The 19,581-nt window shown below is 27.8% G+C and overlaps 1 long non-coding RNA gene across 1 annotated transcript in view; it reads left to right on the top strand.

Annotated features, from left to right (window-relative positions):
* Nucleotides 1–2,757: 2,757 nt before the first annotated feature.
* Nucleotides 2,758–19,581, top strand: part of LOC139425129 (uncharacterized) — a 71,012-nt gene continuing 54,188 nt past the window's right edge. The window contains exon 1 of the long non-coding RNA XR_011636358.1: nt 2,758–3,317. This is a non-coding gene — a long non-coding RNA (uncharacterized lncRNA). The remainder of the gene's footprint in view (nt 3,318–19,581) is intronic.

Genomic DNA, 19,581 nt, shown 5'->3' on the forward strand with positions numbered 1-19,581 from the left:
AAATTCTTTTTCGTCTATAATATAATCTGACTGGTTTTGTCTCCTTATCTAAAAAACTGACATTAAAAGAAATGTATTGTAAATGCTTAAAAATAATTTTTTTTATTTAACTTCAGTGTTTAATAAAATGAAATATATGTTAATAGTTGATACCGAATTCTTACCAACAAGTTTTCGTTTTATATCGATTTATTGTATGTTTATTGAATATTGCATTCATCTAATTATTGTACCTAACTTTTCCCTTTTCTTAGAATAAATGTTAGATATCATTTTCATTCCTCCATTCATATCGTGTTTCGAACTACATATTGATAAAAATGTTCTTATAAATACATAGTATAATGTGATAAAATAGTTTATATTCACAAAAAGTTTAATTTTTCTTGCATTATTTGCAGTGTTTTATTGCCTTTCCCCCCGACATATGTGACAATATAAAGCACTATTACATCTTTAATTTTTGATATTTTTGTAGCATAAAGATATCGTTTAGAAACAAAAACAAATTTATTTCAGTGGGAAAAACGCAAGACTAAAACTGTGAAACAATTGAGGCTGTCAAAGCTTGAAGAGGGTACGTAACATTTTTACGAAAATAAGTTTTTTGTTGGTCTTGGAATATCAATCACCGATTATCAAACACCGAGAAATTTTCCAGACTACCTAAGAAGAGAATCCTACAATTTGGAAGCAATTAAAACAATCTTTCTCCAATTTACGCAGTTTTTTTGGTTTTTCTCGAAAGTGTAGATTTGTAACATATCCCCTTTTAAAATTGGCCGCATCAAGTGTATGTTTGTGCGTGGAAAATTGAGAGCGAAAAAGGAAGATATAGTAAATTTTAATACTAATTTCAATTGTTTCTTTATATACCAGCAAAGAAAGAATGGCGTAAAAAGTTAGTTTACCTCAAGACTGGCTTTAAAAAAGTACAAAAATAAATAAATAAATAAAATAAATAGGTGAATTATATTTAAGTTCATTGGAATCACTGCATTTTTTTAAAAAAATACCTTTGTAACTTTCTTTTATTTTTATACTATTTAGTTTAAACAGAACTAAAGCGATTTGCTACAAGTCTATTATTAATACTTTACAGAAGCGATATCTGTACAAAAAAATTTTAGTTTTTCAATATCTATTTTTGACAGTAATTCAAAGCTTTTAATCAATTTTTTGTGAACAAAATTAAGATTATTATTATTTTTGCTGTTTTCCGTATGTTTTACAGACGCAAGTTTCGTATAAATGAAAACTAAAATATTTTATTTCTTGTTTTCTTAAAAGCTCCTGGTTTCACTTACCTAATTGAAAGTTATTATTCTTAAGCATGAAATCATTACCTAATGCTTTTAAAAAAAATTCTTAATCATAAATTTGTTTCGAAATTGTAGTTTTTTTTTAAGATTTTTAAAAATTTGTTTGCTTAAGCATAATATGGACCAATGAACTTTATTAATAAAAAAGTGAAACAATTTTATCAAAAAATTCATTAACAAAAATAAAACAAGTTAACAGTTAACTAAAATAAATTAACTATTTCCTATTGTGGAAGAGTTTCGGTCATATACCTGCCCAAACAATTTTGCCTTTGTCCCCGATTAGAATCCTCTACTTCATTAGAGCCACTTAAATGGACAGCCCTAGGTGGGCCCTGGAGATTCGCAGAACTTTATACCAAGCTGTCCAGTTCTGGCTAAGCATTTCCAATTTAGCACTTTTATAGTTTTAAAGTAATTTTCTAAGCAGCAGTACCACCTAAGTCTTGGTCTTCCACTTTTCCAGTGGTGATTAGCTTGACCAAAAAAATCTTTTTTGTAGTTCGAGTATTAATCACTTTTGACAAATGCCCTGGCCGTTTTATCTTTTGAATAGCAATATATTTTGTTGTGTCGGGATATTTAAAGATTCTGAAAAACTCTATGTTTTTCAACATTAAGTTTCATTATGATTTATTTACCTACAATTTATAAAACACTAGCGTGAATATTGTCGAAAAACCGATTTATTATAATTATATTATCGCGTACGAAAAGCGAACAAATTGAGGGATAAGTTTATATAAACAAGGAAACTGTTTTATATTTTCAGTTTGATTTTGCTTATTAATTTATGCGCGTAACATAGCAATTTAGAGCCATATTTGGGTTTTAATGAGGCTTAAATATTAATGCAGGAATGACAAATGCGTTGCTCGCGATTCAACCTATTTTCTTCTAAACTCTGGTAAGCTACCTCATTTTTTATCCTTTTTGTTACGATGCGTTTTTATTTTTCTTCATTTTCTAACCTCTTTTGTTTTCACACACTTCACGAGTTTATGTTAGAATAAAAGACATAAAAAAATGTTGTTTCTCCTAATTATTACAGGAATTGTGGAGCAATTCGAAAAGGAACAAACTCTAAATTAAAATTAAATTTCTTTCTTAGATCTAATTTGAATTGTTTATCTAAATGAATTTCGCATGCAATTTTTTTTGCAATACGGATACGAAAAAAAAATTATTCTATCGAACGAAGTGCCTAATTTATTTTGCGTTTCAAATTTAATGTCTGTTTAATAAAAATAACTAAGTTTCGATTAAACATATTTCGCATTGGGGTAGACTTAGTTCTCCCAACTTCAATTTTGCCAGCTGAATGGTTTTGCTATCTTAAAATTTCCAGCTCATGTATAACATAAAACTGTCCTGCGCGGTGTTTCTGAAACTCCTGTTTCGAGCACAGACAAACCAAAACCAGAAATCTTCCTTCAGAACGTAGAACTCCTGTCTCAGAGCAAGTTCATCCCGATATCGGTCCCTGCCCTTCAACTGACGTCTACCGCTAGATGGCGATAGCTGACATTCTATAAAGAATTCCACTTCTTCGCCGGTGGCCGACATTTCCAACTTACGTTTTCCCTCAGACTTGCCATTCGGGCTCTGGCGATTGGCGAGAGTAGGGGAGATATCGCCAAACTCGCAAAAACTGCGAATAGCGAGAGTTTTAGAGAGAAAAGTACCTTTCCCTGTGAACTTGACAGGGTTCGTCAGAGGTGGGTTTTTGTTTGCAGGTCGTCTCTGTCGAACTTGACATTTTTTGCTTATTTGCGTTGTTGTGAATGGGAAGATAAAGTGCTAAAAAAAAAGGGTTTCCTTTTAATGATGCTAAAAAGGGTTGAAAAAAATTGATTCTATTCGAAAAGGCTAAAAAATAATATTTTGTGTTTTTTTGCTTCTGTGACCCTGCTGCTATTGTGCTTCGAACATCATTCATTCTTATGGACTACAAAGACTGATTTTGAGATTGGGGGACTTGAATACTTTTTTAAGGTAAGTTATTTATCATCATTTATTTCGTTTGGCCAGCTCCTGCACCTGTGGGTTGTTAAAACTGATTTTTCGCTCCTCTTGCATTGTTGCGAGGAACTTTTTCCTACTGTGTGATAAATTAGACAGTGAAATGTCTGTTTTATTTCATTTATGGAACTAGTAACAATGTTTTTTTGGATATCAGTTACTAAGTTGTTTAACTCCGTACGGGACGGGAGAATTAAGCTATCAGGCTGTTTCAGGTAAAATAATTTTTAGATAAATCTATCGTTTAAATTATACGTTTATTAGAATTTTTTTAATCCCGATTAAAAATGTTTTTTTTTTCAATTAGCAAAAGCTTGATACATTTTTCAGTACCATAAATTTTTTCCAGTTCTTTGCTATTCAACATTAAAAAAAATCACTAATTTTACTTTTTTTTTCTTTCTATTTTGACCTTTTGCAATTAATTAAATATCTGTTTTAATGATGATGAAATTTTCATAAAATAAAGTTGCTCGATTAAAAGTTGGCATAAGCGTGAATTGAGTTATCAGGTTGTTTCATTAAAACGTTTCCTTTTATCTGTTTTTTTGAATTATTTTGAAATATTTTTCAAAGTTTACTGTAAATATTGGTGATCTTTACATTGGAAACAATGAACTTATAATACGTTTTATTATACAGATTCAAAAAATTTCCTAGTAGGGAATACTTGTTATATTTACCCGATTTATTAATATTATATATTTTATTAGATTCTTTTTTTCTTCTATTGTTTTTCCCTTTCGTTTAAAAAAAATTTTATCAGGAAAAAGTTAGCACTATTTAAAGTTATCTACAATTAATTTTTTTAACGTTCCATTAAACTATGGAATTTGTTTTTGTCAAATAATTTTACTAAAAATATAGACATTTTTTTTTTTTGTTCTTTAATAAAGGCACTGTTTTCTTTTAGTTAAAAAAAACTTTTTTGTCTGTTTTAAGAATTTGAAAAAATAATTCTTATTTTTGTTACTATTAATGCGATATTTCTTCTTAATATCTATTTAAAACTTATCCAAATGAAAGATGTAGGAAAATGTTTCTAACTGTGTTACTTTTATTTTTGTTTTCTTATCATTTAAAAACTTTTCATATAAGGAAAAAAAATTTTTTTATAGAAAAATTATTGTATTTCGTCTGATTTTAAAGATTTTGTTATTTCATAATCAATAACAGTTAATCATAAGAATATTTTTCTTCCAATTCTAAAGCGATAATATTTATTTCCGTATAATAAATTAATAAATATCGTTTCGCCACCAAAATGTTCATATTTTTTTAATAAATTACTTATATAATATAAACGCACCATTAACGTATTTTATTGCATGTTAATTAAAAACACGAAATGCATCGCTAAATAAATCATTATTGCGTGATATTTGTATCAATTTAAATTACTTTTCTTGTTTTTAATAAGTTTCCTCAGCCGCGCATTTTGTAATTACGATATTTTAATTTGGATATGGCAAATATATAGATTGCCACTCATAATTTGAAAACGTTTTGAATAAAGTACACTTTGTTTTATGATTAAAATCTTATAAGAGTTTTCGATTAGTTTTCTTGAGAATGGATCGATACATTGATTTTTGTTAATGACTTTGCTTTTGTATCATTTTATTCGATTGAATGGATGACATCTCCTTATTTGATTCGTTTTATAGAAAATGGTTTCTTATCTTGGTATACTATTACTACTACTAAATATGCATCGTATGAAAAACCTCTCCTCGAATTTGTAAAAAATGATCCTGTTTTTGTTAAAAATTTTATAATGAGCGAAAAATCTATCATAATTGTCATATAATCGATTTTTTCTGTCATTGTTTTGTTATTAGCACTAGTTTATGCGATTTTTTTCTTTCTTCATCAGTGAAAATATTAATAAGCTTGAAATACTTAGTTCTTTTAAAAAAGCATTTGGAATTACTGATAATATTGAATCATGTTTTCAAATAATTTTTACGTCGACATTAAACTCAATGTTTCTTTAACTCAAGTTTGTCCGAGTCCATTGTTTTAAAATTAGGAATAAATAAGATCCTTTTTTAAAAAAATGTCAATTAAAAGGATTTTTCTTCTTTTACCTTTGTTTTCATTACGATGAAGTTACGTATTAGTTGTTTTTAAATTACGAAGACTCCTTTTGCGTTCCTAATATAGAGAATTATAAAAAAAAAATAACAATCTTAATTACAAAAAAGGAAAGAAAAAAATCGTCAATACTGACATAAACAATGTGAACAACAAAAACCTTTTGTTTTCTTCATTCTTCTGTGTTTTGACAAATTGATTTTGAGACTAATTATACAAACTTTCGTTGTTTTGTTATTTTAATACAGAGTATAACAGAAACTAAGACCATTTACTCTATTATTGTAAAAACTAAGTCCATTTACTTTGTTATTGTAAAAGCTAAGTCCATTTATTCTTTCTGCTTTACAGTTTTTAATTTCTGTCCCGTTTCAGTTTTTTGTTTTTGCATATCACTACCTGTTTTTGTTTAAATTGTTCATGGGATAAATCAGGATACGAATTTTGTAGCATAAATATTGTTTATAGATAATTGTTAGGCACTTTATTTTTATTCTTTTGATCATTGCATATTTACTTTTACCGTCGCGTGTAAAATTTTGAGTTGACATTTCGTCCTTTGACTTGTAAAAACAGAAAGGGGGGGAAAACTCGTTGTTTTCCGATTTCCACGCCATATTCACTTTATTTATTTCATCGCTACTATTTGTTTTTCCTGCTCCAGTGTTTTTGGTTTATAGAACGCGAAATCTTCTCAAGTGTGACCTATGTGTGACACTATGAGAATCAAGCCGTGGGAATCGAATACTGTCACTGTTTGAGATTTGTTGACATTATTTCCTGCGTTTATTTATACATTATTTTTCATATTTTGTTTTATTCATTCATTATTTACCTATTGGAATTTACTGTATTTATTTTAAGTACAATGAAAAAATGGTTGCGCTCGAATAAAAAAACTTGCGCTTGAGATTTGGAATTAAAAAAAAAGAAGTTTATTTTCTTTTGATTCGAGTTTCCTGTTACTTTTTATGGAAATTTTCCCATTTTCATGTGTTTTTTTTTTCATTGGACGTCATTTTGTGCGTGTTTTTTTTTTTCAACTTCGTGTCTTTTTTATTTTTTTATCTTACAATGATAAAATATTAACTATAATTGTTAAACTATAATTAGAAAAAGTTAAAAATTCTGTGAAAGTATTATAAATATATAGCTTTGTATTCATTTAAAATTATGCACTAATAACAGACAACTTTTAAATATTTCTGATGATTTATTTTTCGAAGTGTAAAGCACACGAGTTTCTTTTAAATTTATTTACTACCTTATTTAGAAGAATAAAAACGATTTATTGTAATAATATATTGTAATAAAAATATTTATAATACAATTATTTATATACTATTTATTTATATTTATTTCGATAATTAATTATATTATTTTATGATACGTGGCAGAAATACATTTTTATGCTTTGTATGTTGCGGAAATTATATGAAATTGCGCATCTCCGAAGAAATGCTAATTAGAAATGACAAATTTCTGTATCATGCATTATAATTACTTTATTTGTGCGTTTGAATCATAATCGATTCAGTTGTGCAACTTACCATTGTAATACTTAAAAAATGATTTTCGTGGAATATACTTATATGAGTTATCACAACAGTATTGCTTAATACAGCGAATAGAACTTTTGACATTCCTCAATAGAATTTATAGAACCACTTTATCAAACACAAAGAAAAGCTGTTAGATGTTTCATTAAATTTTTATGTTTTATTTTGGTTTTAAAGTGTGATTAATTAATCTTTAATTTAATAATTACAGAAATCTTTAAAAATGTCATTGATTGAAAAGACCAAATACAGGATTTATCAATTTTGTTATGCGTCCTTTATTGTTTTCTAAATAATTTTCATATCATTGTAACTTCCTCTCAAGCCGTTCATATACTTCAGACACCATTTGCGACAATTTATTAATTTGTATTTGTAATTCGTATTAATTAATCCGTCGTACTTTTCATTAGAACTTTTGAGATTTGTTTTGGCTATAACTTGTGATTCATTATTCTGTCATTTAATAATTACGGAAATGTACAAAATTATCATTGATTGATAAAAACATAACATACAATATTTCAATTTTGTTAAAAGCATTATGCATCATTTATGTTTATATCTTTGTTAGTTCCTCTCAAGTCATTCAAAGGCAATTGTTATTGCGACAATTTATTAATTTGTACAATTTTTTAGTGTATTTTTATTGCTACAACAAACATTCGAGTACCTATTAAGTTAATTATTATATCCATTTTTGATTGATAGTTTTCTTTAACAACAATTTTCATTTCCGACAAAACAGGTTTCTACTTTTGACCAATTTGCTTATCAATCTGAAACAATTTTAGATACATCTAGAAATTGTTATTCTTTTTTTGATGACCGATTTTATTTTAAACAAACTCCGTCCTTGTCAAATTTAGGATTGAAAATTATTTCAATTTGATTCGGATTGACAGTTTCTTTTATCAATTCCCTGTCATTTTCTTCATTCATATGGGAATTTCAAATTGAAAAATTAATATCGCAAAATATGACTTACAGACGGGTAGAAGAAAAATTCTATTGTAGAAAAAAAGATTTACTTGGTAGACAGTTTTCGTCAAATCATCTATGATTGATGTCTGGACAGTTCCTCTCCCTCTCCCCCCCATAATTTATTCGACCCTCGAAAGAGAAAAGAACAAAATTCAATACACACACATTCTAATACCAGCAGATGATTGATTTAAATTTCTTATACGTTGATCAAACGGATTTTGAAAAACGGAAGAAAAAAATGAAGATTAAAGCTTGTTTTCTAAGCATTTATGGTAAACAGAGGATTTAGTTCCGAATTCTGGATGGATGATAAATATTCACATGGTTTAATTTTTGACTTTTAAATGGGCGGGACAGCTACATCTTGTTGCTATGATGATATTAATGCGTAAAATGTTGCGGATTTCATTTGTGAAAACTAAGGTTATTTGGAGGCATCATCCTCAAATTCCATTTTACCGTTTAAACCATTTTTGTTCTAAAATGTTAAACCGTAATTTTTACAGTATTATAAATTTAATNTAGACAGTTTTCGTCAAATCATCTATGATTGATGTCTGGACAGTTCCTCTCCCTCTCCCCCCCATAATTTATTCGACCCTCGAAAGAGAAAAGAACAAAATTCAATACACACACATTCTAATACCAGCAGATGATTGATTTAAATTTCTTATACGTTGATCAAACGGATTTTGAAAAACGGAAGAAAAAAATGAAGATTAAAGCTTGTTTTCTAAGCATTTATGGTAAACAGAGGATTTAGTTCCGAATTCTGGATGGATGATAAATATTCACGTGGTTTAATTTTTGACTTTTAAATGGGCGGGACATCTTAGCTACATCTTGTTACTATGATGATAATAATGCGTAAAATGTTGCGGATTTTATTTGCGAAAACTAAGACAGGCTACTTGAAGGCATCATCCTCAAATTCCATTTTACCGTCTAAACTATTTTTGCTTTAAAATGTTATACCGTAATTTTTACAGTATTATAAATTTAATTGGAGTGATTTAGTGATTTTGCGATAATTATTACTGTAAAAATAAAGTTATATCAGATATTTTTGCTCCTAAACATGACGCCGTAAAAAAAGTACCGGCAAGCATTTTTACTGTAATTTGATCCGGAATTTTTTACCGTGTATGCGATGATTGAAACAAACAATTTCTTTTTTGTAAAATTTATTGATTTAACTGAATTTTTTTTTTCTTAGAAAATTTATGACAAATAGGAAAATTATTTCAAAATTCTATTTAATTTTTATTTGAAAATTTTCTTATCGGCTTGTTTATTTATAACAGAGAATTAATAATAAGTAGTCGCCTATCTGGTATTTATTTTATGCTTTTAAATTCACGATATTTAACCTTAATCTAGCGTTAAAAACCTAAAAATAATGCGCGTGCACATCAAAACACAATATTTTTAAAAACTTATATTCGTGAATTATTGATTTTTTTATACATAAAATGTTATGATCGAAGGAATAAAACACAGAAATAAAAGTTTTAAGCGATAGATTTGATATTTTATTTAAAGCAGGAACTTATTTCATATTTTTGTAGGTTTTTATTTGTCAGAAAGAGTTAATAATAAATGCTCGCCTTTGTGGTTTAATATTATACCTTTAATTGCGCGGTATTTAAGCTAAATCCTGTTATGTTTGTAATAATGCATTTTAAATTTATTGAAATGAGGGATGAAAAAAGAATTTGAAGAATTTAGTTCACTTTGGTATAAAACATTTCCTTCAATTCTTCTGTTTATTGATCAGGGAGAGGTAATATTTTTTTCCTTTGCGGTTTAATATTATTCTAAATGCACGGTATTTAAGCTAAATCCTGTTATGTTTATAATAATACACGGATTTACTGCTAACCACAATATTTTTTAAAAATAATCTGTTCCTGTATAATCCAATATAACAAGCAGTTTGTTTTTGCGCTGTTATGCGCCAATTTTCCATAATGACATCCCCAGAAGCGATAAACAATATGCGCATTTCCAAGTGCATGCGGGTAGTAATTTCCATTCCCTGAAATAGGATCTTTCACGAAAGGTTTTTAGTTTTGTCAAAGGTTTATCCTTTGCCGAAGCAAAGTAATCAATCAACTCTTCAGATAAAACCTTGGGGCGTAATGGCTGTGTAATTTCCTTATCCTAAGTGGGGAAAAATAATCCCAAAATATTTCCCGACTAAGTTCTTCTGGTGACAGAAACTGGAAACCGTTAAGGTTTGCATGCAGACAGACTGACCGTCGACCACCCTGGGATAAAACCCTCTTGCTGGACACGTTTTGCAATTTCGTTTCGCTAATCCCAATGGGCACCCTGCTGTGAATTATTCTTCGTTTATTTTCGCTCAAATTGGTAAATTTCCTGAAAATGCACGAAAAAAAAAAAGGACCACACTTGTGGAACTGTCATCGTGTTTTCATTTTTATGGATTGCATTGAAGGAAATAAATTAATTTACCACAGTTTACGTAAGCAGTTCCCAGGTTCTTATGTGCAACGTAATCCCTTGGAACACCATCTTGATTCGACGTGACGCTGTTTTTTTTTTAGGTAAAGATTCGTGAATTATTGCGTTTCGCTGTAACTTTTATTCTTATTTTTCTAAAGAACGTCCTGATTTTAATGAATTATTACTTTCGTCTTAGTGGAAGCTGCAATAAGTATTTTTAAGTCTTTCCTCTAATTTCATAATTTTGATCATATTTCATATTATTGCGTTCGTTAAAAAATTTTTCTCGTGATTTATTAGGACAGAAAGACTAATATCGCTATATCCTTATAACATAATAATTAACAGGATAGTATCGTTATATCCTTATATAATATATAATTATTACGAAATAATTATTAAGATAATATTAAGATATAATGTATAATTATTAAGATAAAATAAGTTACATACTTATAATATATAGTAATAAGTATAATTTATAATTACAAGAATTATATCGCTATATCTTTTATGATATTTATTTAGAATAATATCGCTTGTTTTAAAATTTAACTATAAGTTGTATAGTTTGTTATAGAAAAGTGTTATGCGTATTTTATTAATCCTTTAAATATATACATAAAATATTGAAAAAAAAATTTTTTTTTCTCCTAATGGTATATTGACTTGACTTGGATTAATTAAAATTCTCCAGTTATTTAATTAAATATAAAAGAATAAAATTCTTAGTTAATTATAATTAGCTTAGTTAATTATAATATAAATTAAATAGCGAAAATAAATTTAATGGACTATCTACGTTTCCGCCTAACCTTCAAAAGATGAAACATAAAACACTTTTTGAATAGCTGGTTTACTTTGATAAATTAAGAATGAATTGGTTTATAGAATTTGGTAGTTAAACTGTAAATTTCTGTAGTATTAGAGAACAATAATTTCTGTAGGAAAGTTTCGAAATTATTATGTTTTTTAACAGAAATTTTTTACAGTGTATCTATTGATATATATGTTTTTTTTCATTAGTCATGAGTTGTATAATTATGTAATTCTCACATTGTTTTTGAATTTTAGTATGCTTATCTCTATTATGCATTTGTTCTTCGATTTTTATTTGTTATTAAAATTAAAAACTTTCGTGCTCTGTAGCTATACGTCACATAAACGCTATTTTCTTACGCACATTATTTGTTCGTTTTTTTACTGGTTAATGACAAAATTAACGTTCTTTTTAACATTTCTATTGAAATATTGCATGATTTGCTCTTTTGATTTATATTTGCGTGTTGAATGTATTCATGTTACAAATCTCATTATAACATTTGAATTTCCATAGCCTTTTTTGCTCATCTTTACGTTAGACACACCCGAATATGGTAAAAAAAAATGGTAAAAAGTAAAGCGTTATGACTATTATACACGCATATCCTTAAAGGATGTATTGAAAGTTTCGATGCATCTGTCATTGTTTCCACTTAACTATGCATGTTAAAACATACAATTACGTGTGCGCAGGAATTGCTTAACATGTATTGTTTTGTTCCTTAACAAGTATTCTAGACTGTAACAAGAATATAGATAGTTTAATTTTTTATTTATGTCTAATATATCATAAGAAGCTGTACATGTCGGTGTACTTCGTATACTTTATGTACAGTACAGATTTAATTTATGGTTACATTGTAAAAAGAATGCTTGCGATCAAGTTTTAGTGTATTACTTTAAATAATATAATTTATAACTAAACTGTTACAGAACCAATAGCGGTAGCAGGGGGGGGGAGCATAATAGAATTTATCTCTGCTATCTACGAATTTCTAAAAACAATGTAGAGTATTTTATTTTATAACCGTCGTTGAACAGCCGACCCAAATTTTTAGGTTTACGACTACTAATGTTCTACTCCTTAGCCTTGTAACTTTGAACCCAATCCAAAAGACAAGGGAACTCCTGAATTAAAATAAGGAGAAATTTGCCTTTGTGGGGAGGATTTTATACCCAACTTTTTACTCGCGTAATTAACCCTAATTTATGTTACGTGGAGGGGAAAATCACGAAAACCTCCTACGCTTACCCTGACGACAAGAGTCTACCACTGAGGATATTTTTTCGCCATATACAGTATTAAAGAATTATAAATTTTCTGGAATTCATTTGTAATTGCTTTGCTATGTAATAAAATAATGATTAAGTATTTCTTAAAAAAAAAAAAAAAAACACGATAAAATTTTTTTTAAACAAAGTAAGATTAAATTATTTTTGCAACACCAACGAATTGTTATAATTTTTATTTTTTATTTTTAGAAAAACTACCCATAATGTTGCAAGTTTATATTATTCTAACCCAGTAAACGCTTAAATATCTTCTCTTTGATATTTAACTTAAATGTATAAACGCAAACGTTCGTGAAAGTAGAAATAAAATGTACAAACAAATACGCCGCTTATAGTTAAAGAACGCTAAAAGTTAATGAAAACTTACCCGTTTAGCGTGGATATATTATTTACTCGGTGAAAGGCATAAAAGAAATGCAAACGATATTAAAAATACGAACGGAAAAGGAAACGGAATGAGAATCAAAAGAATTTGCTGAAAACGATCCAAATGGTAACATTTTCTAATTACGCTTTATATATATTTCTCTCGCTTAAATTAGTTTTTCGAGCAAAGCCTTCCGCTACTAATCCGAAGAAAGTAAGCAACTAACATTGAATGGACTATTACCATGGAATAAATTGCCTTTTATCAACAAAAACTCGTACGAGAAAACTAAATGAAAAAATAAAATAAAAGTAAGATAGAAAACGAAAGTAAGAGAAATCGTTTGAGGGTTCTAACGTCTTATCTTCAATGAAAGAGAAGAGGAACCTTCATTTCGAGATAGGTGTTTTTCTTTCATTAAGTTCTTTCAAAAAGGAACTTGTATTTTATCCGCCAGTTCGATCTACAAATAGTGCAGACAAGTGCACTTTACGAACGTAAAAAAATTCACGGAATTGATGCATCAATACTTTCGGCGTATCAAAAAAAATGACCATTTACCTGGTTCACGTTTTGCAGGTGGTATTAAACGAACGATGTTGCTTCCATCAAGGGTCTATTGTCTGAAAGCGGGTTTTGTAATAGCAGCGGGCATTTAAAAAGAAAAAAAAAAAGAACAAGTTCATTATTTTGTTGAAATAAATTGCATTTGCACCAACTTAGCGTTTGTGATACGTCCTTGGCGAATATTATTAGAAAGAAGATTAAAATTGCTTATTTAAACTGCTTGGTTTTGCATTTGTTTTCATTAAAAAATATACATGCATCCCGATTAAATAGGACTCAATTCACTTCATAAAATCGGAGTTGCGTACATTTGGTAAGGATATATTTTACTTTTTCTCAGACTCTGCATATTTGTCATTCTAATTTCATGCTGTTTATACGTCATTCATATGTCGTCATGATATTTATGCACCGTTTATAAATTAATTATACTATTCAGTATGCTATTTCTCTTAGCAAAGCTGATGTTCTGCCTATTTGTCACGAATACAATTTATTTATTTTTTGCAGATTTTGCATGTTAAATAACTTTGCATTCCTTTTTCACTTTACTTTTTACAAATTATTTTTATTATCATGCTATTATTATGCTATTCGCTATTCTATACTATATTGTGTTATTTATGCTATGATTATTTGCTATGCTGTGATTTTATTATGCTATATCGATTCATAAATTATTGCGTAAATTATGTAATAATCATGAATTGTTATGCTATTAATGTATCATTCATAAATTATTGCGTAATTTTTATAATCATAAGTTACTGAAAAGATTTTAAATTCATACATACATTTGTTTAAAACACTAAAACGATTCTATTTATTTTAATTAATCCATTGCATTTAGTTTTTCTTATTTATGGAATATTCTCTAAATGCTTTGTTTAAGAAAACTAATTTAGACCAGGAAAATATATTACGTAGCGTAATTAAAAACAATATTTCTATTCTTTCAGCAACTTCTTTGGGAAGCCTGCGCTACTTTTTCTTTTTAATAAATTTCGTTTTACATATTAAGTTAGTTCGTTGAACAAATAACTCTTTCATATAAATATCACGAATTTTATTCACTTTTAACGCTTTGTTATTTTGTTTGTGGCGTGTTTGTATAAAGTAATAATCATTTTTCACGCATAATCAATAAGAAGTTCGTATATTCTCAATATCACACGTCAATAACATTTTATGTTCATTGTCTTAATGCTTTTGATGATTAAGTTTTGCTAGTTATTGCCGATTTAATGTTCATGCAAGCATTTAATTGTTATACTTCATTAAAAAAAAAGTATAGGAACACAGCATGTGTTAAATATTCTTTAAAAATATGTAAATTGTTCACTATGTAAATGTACTTTATGCATACAGGTGTTAATTCAAAAAGTTTTGTGAGGTCGAGAAAATTCTACTCATAGTTTTGTGAAAATAAGTTTCTGTTTTTGTGATTTTTTTAAAAATCACAGATTTTAATTCTTCTTTATGACAGGTCCGGTTATTTTGAACTTGTGAAATATATACTCTTAGTTTTCTGAATCAATTTACCTCAAAAACGGATTTCTTATACCAGTGTCTTGTGTATGTGAAAATAAGGTTATTTATATAATATGAAATTTTAATTTCTAAGCCTTGTATTTTTGAAATTAGGGGTTAAAGATGTCATCAACCCCGTTTTTATAATTAAAGTTTTTTTAAGGGTATAAGTTTTTTAAATTAAAAAAACTTTTTGAAGGCTCCATTTTTAAAATAAACTTTTGTACAAGGGGCCTGTTTTAATATAAAACATTTAATTCTGAATTGTCCGTTAACAGACATAAACTTCTCTTAAAATGATCCTAGTATAGATTAATTATTTTTTATACAAATATTGATAAATTTACTATTAGATACAATTATTGATTAATTAGGAAGTCCGTTTTTAAAATAAAAAAACTTTTTGAAGTGTCCATTTTTAAAATAAAAAAACTTTTTGAAGTGTCCATTTTTAAAATAAACTGTTTTGTACAAGGGGCCCGTTTTAATATAGGAAATAAATTTTTTTAATGGTCCGTTAACATTCTCCTTAAATAATCCTGATATAGATTAATTATTTTTGATACAAATATTGATTAATTTACTCAAAATTAATTAATAAGTGATATAAGTGTTTATTAATTAAGAACACTTTTTTAATTATTCTTCAAGTTTTGGAATATTTCTGCAGCATACACAATTAATTTAGCTCTAACAAAATAAAAAAAAAAAGAAGAATGTAAAACATCTGTAATTCCATAAATTTTTTTATACACCCTACACCTCCCTTCTACGGACGCTGAATCGATCTTTTCGGCAAATTCAATTCCTTAACATTTTCTTCGAATCCCTCCGAACATTTCTCTTCAGATTAATTTTTCCAACAAAAATCTTTTTCCCCAGTATCTGTTGCATAAAGAGCTTTCTATTGACTTTGTTTAATGCACCAGGGCCTAGATTCCATCTTAAGTGTTTTACTTACATATCTATTGTGCAAAACGAGGAATGAAGAAGAAAAAAAATGGAATGAAAGAAGAAGAAAGAAAGAAATCCGAAACGAAAGAATCCGTTCCAACAATATCTATAGCACCACTTAAGCGTTGTCGCCCAAAATGTCAAATTGCCGCAAAATCTGGAGGGTTCGCAGCGGTATTATATATCGTTCTCTGTCTCACAGCCTGCTGTCATATCTTAATGGCACGGAATGTCATGTGAAACTTTCTTTCCCTGTTATCTGGTAGAGCGGTAAAGCTTTTACCGGATGGTGCAGACGCGAGTTTGGAACAAGTAAAACGCGACGCTTCTGATGTTTTCGATGTTGGATAAAAGTTGATGTAGATAGGAATTGTTTTTAAGAATTAAAAAGCAATTGGGGAAGCGTTTTGGGCTGTTTTGCTTTTAGTGGAAGAGATTGTAGCGCTAATTAAAGTGTAATAGTCATTTGCATGCCAGGTTTCTTATCAGAATTCAATGCAGCAGTTAGCTGTTATATCTAGTTTTTTAAATAAATATCTAACGATTATTCATTCGTCTGATTTTCAAAAGCTTTTTAGTTATCTGAAAATGCCTTTTTTACAACTGTTGTTAGTTTAACAGTTATTCTCGACTGTTTGGTTAAATTATGGACCTTTTTAATCAGCCTCTTCTATGCTAATTATGAAAATAATGCACAATTTCAACAGGAAGCGAAGCCATAGTTATTATTGATATGACGAACACTGAATGAATCATAATGTAGATAATTTTCAATTCTCTACAATTAATTTTTAAAAAAATGATATGCTAATAATATAACAGTTATTACATAATAAAAAAATTCATTGGATCATTAATAATCCGCATTATGGCCACTGAATGGATTCATAAAGTAATTTTTTTTTTTGTCACTGTACTACTTTATATTTTAAAAATAGTTTTATATTGCTGCCATATTTTTTATGATTTTTTTTAACTGTTTGGCGCAAAAACGGGTGTTAAACATATTTTTAATACTTTTTTTACATTGTTTTGTCTTAATTTAGATAAAATAGGTGAAAAAATGTTATATAATAATAATAATTTATTGTTATGAAATACAGCATAAAGCACCGGAGTTTTTTTCCGTGTTTAAAGTAAAATCTGCCAATCAGGATTCGCTTTCAAACAGTTATTTTTCAAATTTGCAGTTATTTAGATATAAAAGAAACATTTATTCCTCGTTGAAATTTCTTTAATTTATAAAATTGATTATCGATAAATTTTTGAATATGAATGAAAAAATAAAAATAAATTACTCTTTTAGGCTTTATATTTAGTACAAATATAATTCTGATAATCAGACAGATTTGTTTTAGTAATTATTAAACCTTTTTTTATAATTAAAAAAAAGTACCAAATTATATTTATATATATATATATATATATATAGAAGGGACTCCAGTATCCCATCTGCACCAAAGGGTTAAACTGTTTATTTCATTTTTATTTTTATTCTGTTTTATACTTTTTAATTGAATGTGCCTTGAAATACGATTCGCAATCGAGACTACTTATGCATTTTCTATTATTTTTTTTAGTCATTAGTCCCCAATTTTCCTTAAATAAATTCCTTAAAAATGACAAGTTCGTATGTTTTTCAAGTAGTTAAACATTAAACGATAAATATTAAAAACATTCAAATTGTTATCGGTGATCTCTTTTATGTTATGAAATATGAAGGATATTGAATGATTTCAAAAAGTAAATATCGCAATTCCATCGAGAACGCTAAGTGTATACTTACTTTTCTTCTTTTGAAATCGTAAAAGCTAATTTCTTTCCATTAACAATAAAAAAATAAATATATTTTTCAAACATATCTAGAATTACAACCATGCTGATTTATCTCATATTCTTTACTCTATTTCACCGCATATATACTTTTAAGATGAGAGGTTTTAGAATCCGGTATCTTGAAAATGAAAAGTAAACAAATTGGAATTTTATTTTTTCTAGGGGAAAGAGGGAGAGTTAGGGGGTATTTTTTTTTTCTTTTTCGAAAGTAATTTACCTTATCGAAAGGGAGGATCTTCCCTAAAAATGATCCTTCGAAGAACTTTTTTAATATAGGTATTGCTGTTTTCAATCGGGGATATTAAAAGTAAATAACAATTTTGTGTTCGAAGAAAAAAAATGTAAAAGATAGCTATTTTGAAATTGATTTTGATTAAATTGTTGATAGTGAATTGTTCCGTGAGAGAGTATTTTTAGTAGCTTGTTTAGTAGCTAGTAGCACAGATCTAGTTGCACATCATTATAATGTACTAAACGTATGCAATTTTTAATTAAATATAGCATGGTTTTCATTAGGATTTATTTTATCGCTTTCATCGTAAGCACACCATTTTAAGTACAAACAATTGTTGTCTGTTGTTTTGAAAAAAAAAATTTAAAAAATAAAAAAAGAAGGAAAATTGACTTAAAAAATTAAGTAATAGTGAGATATCGATCTTTTTACTATGGCGGTAACGATATTTTAACACTAGATTGCCATTTTGACTGCTTTTCATTTGCAAAAAATATACAAATAATACTGCGTAATTTTTTTTCCAAGTGAAGTAAATTTTTTTATTGTTAATATTTACTAAGAACTTGTTATATAACTGTAAATAACATAAAAGTATTAAAAATTAATTAAACAAATTTCTTTACGCATTAGTTATTCTTTCACAATGCAGTCATTTCGAATGCTTTTGGGCATTGTAGGCAATATATACTAGTCTTTCTAGTGTTAAAAATGTATTTTCATGTATTTTCAATATTTTCTAATAAAAATTGTAGCAATGTATTAATTGCTTTAATGAAATAATAACTAAAGCTATAAAAATTGCATTATTTTTGTTATTTGTGCTGCACATAATTTTTTTATGATTTTTGTATATAATGTGAACGTTTAAAATACCATTTGAAAACGCTCCTAATTACCAATAAAAAAATTGAAATAAGGAATTTAAATATTTCAGACTATACATTCAAATAAAAATAATTGCTAAAGTGCAACGAAATTTTTTTGTCTAGTTGCTAAAAGTATGATAAAGTTTTAAGAAAATTGTATAGCCGCTTGTAAGACATTATAAAAATAAATTCCAGGAATTTCGAAAAATCTTAGTGAATACCTTACTACCACACTTATCCTTATAAAGTGGAAAAATAAATAAACGTTGATACCGGATTTCTTAATACCACTTCTTATTTCTTAAAACTTTTCTTTTTTTCAAGCCGATATGCGTAAAATCTCTTCTCCGAAACTGCTTGGATAAAGAAACATCCAGAACTTTATACACTAAAACTGGATTATCCTAAAATAACAAATATGTACAAGAACATTTTATTTTAAATCCTTTCTTTGAAGAAGAAAAAAAAAATTACAGTCATTTGAGAACTCCAAAAACGGAACAACTTGAAAGGGGTTGCTAAGCTGTTGGACTAACAAGCCAGGCCGCATACTGCAAATCTACCTAGATGCGGTAGGCGGTTTTGTTTTCTTTTGAACTGTCAATCAAATATCCTGGAGTTTATCGCGTAATCCCGATAATCCAGAATAGGCTTA

Source organism: Parasteatoda tepidariorum, chromosome 3 (assembly GCF_043381705.1).
Source record: "Parasteatoda tepidariorum isolate YZ-2023 chromosome 3, CAS_Ptep_4.0, whole genome shotgun sequence".
NCBI lineage: Eukaryota > Metazoa > Arthropoda > Arachnida > Araneae > Theridiidae > Parasteatoda > Parasteatoda tepidariorum.